Raw genomic sequence first — 2,672 nt, 5'->3', positions numbered from 1 at the left:
CGAAGGTAAGAGGGACGCGACCGAGCCTTCTGGAGCCAGGAAGTGTGAGGAGCGCTGCTCCCACGCCTGTTGCTCCAGCTGCCCACGCGGCACCCTCCCACTCCTGCGCCCGGGTGGGTGGGCGCTGGGGCGCCGGAAGGATTGGGGGTGGGGCCGGCGCCGCGGGGGAGCAGGCAGCCGGCCCGGGGGCGTCGGTTCCCTCCGGCTGTGCAGCCACCTCCGGGCAGCTCGGCGACGTGAGGCTTGGGGGTGGGGGTGTGAACCTCTGCCCTCTTTCCATTGGCCTGCCTTCCCTCGGGGGTGCCACAGGCAGCGCCCCGGGATCCGGCGGCAGGTGGCGACGGCTTGCTCGGTCCCCCGGCTCTTTGTGAGGGGAGAATGAAAGAAATGGCTGAGAGTGGAAGCAGGGAGCAGTTTGGGGCGCTTCGCAAAGTTCTCCAGCCCGGCGAGCCGGCGGTGTGCCTACCGGAGGCTGGGGGCCGCACATCTGGTCCTGCCCGGTGCCGCTTCCACCCACTCGAGCTCCGGGAAAGGTCTCTAAAGGGACACCCAGGGCCAGTGCGGGCCGTGGGGAGGGGTTTCAGAAGACTCACTTTTTCGAGGTGTTTACGCTGGGATTGGGGTGCCGAAGGGACAGGGCAGAGAAGTTACCTGAAATCAACTAAATTCCTGCACTTGCTTAGCGTTGACATTTGAATCAGGTCCAAGAGGTTCTGTTTATAATTATTCCGGGCAGCCCGGGGTATGTCAGCAACAGGCTGAGGTTCCGGACCTGGAGTCTTAGAGCCAAGAGAAGGCTCCGTGGTATTTCTGAAGAGAGGGTGTCTGAACTTTCCTGTGATCCTTGGCACAGTGGGTTCTGTTTGTAAAACTGGGCAGAGGTTCTGATATGCTGCACGTTGGCATTTTGCATGAATGTATGCGATGGTTAAATTGATGCCTTATTTACCGTTACTTCAAGGGAGCCTGGATATTGAATGTCTGTAGAAAGGGCGTGCACGAATTCAACGCAAAGCGTGTGTACATTTCCCCATGTGGACGTGTTGGCACACAAACGGCAATTGGTGTGTTCATTTTTCCGTGTCGCTACTTGAACGCAACAAAATGCAAGTACACAAGGGACCCCCAGAGGAAGAAAGATTAGTAGCTTGTTCCCTTTTGCAGTTGAGGAGGCTGGAGAAAAACAGTTCAGGAAAGTGCCCTGGCCAGCCTAGGAGTGGCACTGTGGGAGAAGAGGATCTGTATGTATGTCCCAGGCCTGTACCCCAAGGGTCCTCAGCCTAGCACCCTGTCATTTCATGCCTGCCTACCCAAACCCCGTGGGCACGGTAGAAGGCCCCCTGCATCCTCAGGACCCTTCCCTCCCCTAGACTGGCCCCATTCTGGGCTAAGCAACATGATATGAAATTGTGGAAGGTAAAAGTTTCCAGAGACTCTCCACACCCTGCACTCTGCTGAGGTCATTGAAGGGCAGACCTTGGTGACTCGATGCTTTTGCTGCCCTGTGCCTGCGGGGGCTCAGGTCAGGTGTCAATCCCCAGGACAGGCTGTTGGGTCACTTTGCCCACTTTTGGCCCTTTGCCTCTAAAACGGAAGCTGTTTAACAGGGCTGACTTTTTACAGCAGGGGGAAATGTATTCCCCTCTTCCAGGATTTTTTGCCTTTGTTTTACAGCACTTACCTGTTTTAAACGGCTCTTCCCCAGCCTCCCCCCACCCCCATCTTTCCCACTGTCAAACTCTTCTGCCAAAAGCAAAAATAGCTTCAGATTTTTCATTTGTAAGGCGTCCACGTCCTAGTAAAACCTTGGCATTTGAGGCATGTGCGGTGCCATTGGCTGGAAATGGGGCCGCACTCTTGTGCCTGTTGCAGGAATTCATACCCAGATCTGCTCCAGGAGGTCTGGGTCCCTGTCAGGGGCGGAGTGCTGCCGGGAGAGCCACGGACAAGCCCTGCTTAAGCCGGATCACCTCTGCGGGGTTGTGCGAAGGCTAGTATGGCCTTGGTCATGGCATCTGGTGGGAAACTTTTCCTCCCCTTCCAAACCCCACCCCGCCCCCTACACACACACACACACAGAGAAAGTAGCGGTGGGGTAATGGCTCCTTTGGGGGTACCTTTTACCAGGGGAGCAGAGCTTGAGGCTCTGGAGACAGCCTGGCTTTTGCCAGGCTTTCTTTGGGAAGATTGTCCTGGATTGGTTTGGTCTTGGGACTAGAGATTTTTATGATAGAGAGGAGTCATTTTTCCTTCCTTAACTCTCAATTATTCATCTGAAAGCAGTATATAAAATACTCCTTGCCCTTAATAAGAGGAGCTTGGCCTGAAGTGGGAAGGGTAAGGTGGTGGAGCTCAGTGTGGCTGCAGCAGGTGCCGGGCTCTGAGGCTTGGGAGTCAGGGTGGAGCTGCCCTGGGAGAATGGAAGGGGAAGGGCATTGTCCTTTCAGGGTGCAGAGCTGCATGTCTGGCCCAAGCCGGGTGCTACGGGGTCTCTTGGCTCAGGTGCTTTTGGCTCAGCAGCCTCTTATCTTACTCTTTGCCCCTTGAACCCCCTCTCTGAACTCCATTCTAGAATAAGGCAAAGATGTTCAAGGTCAGAGGTCCAGGGCCCAGTGTCTGGGCACCTGGCCCCCTTTCCCCTCCAGGGAGGAGGCCGGGTCTGGGGCGGTGAG

Source organism: Crocuta crocuta, unplaced genomic scaffold (genome assembly GCF_008692635.1).
Source record: "Crocuta crocuta isolate KB4526 unplaced genomic scaffold, BGI_CrCroc_1.0 scaffold364, whole genome shotgun sequence".
NCBI lineage: Eukaryota > Metazoa > Chordata > Mammalia > Carnivora > Hyaenidae > Crocuta > Crocuta crocuta.
Note: the sequence above shows the minus strand (reverse complement) of the source record.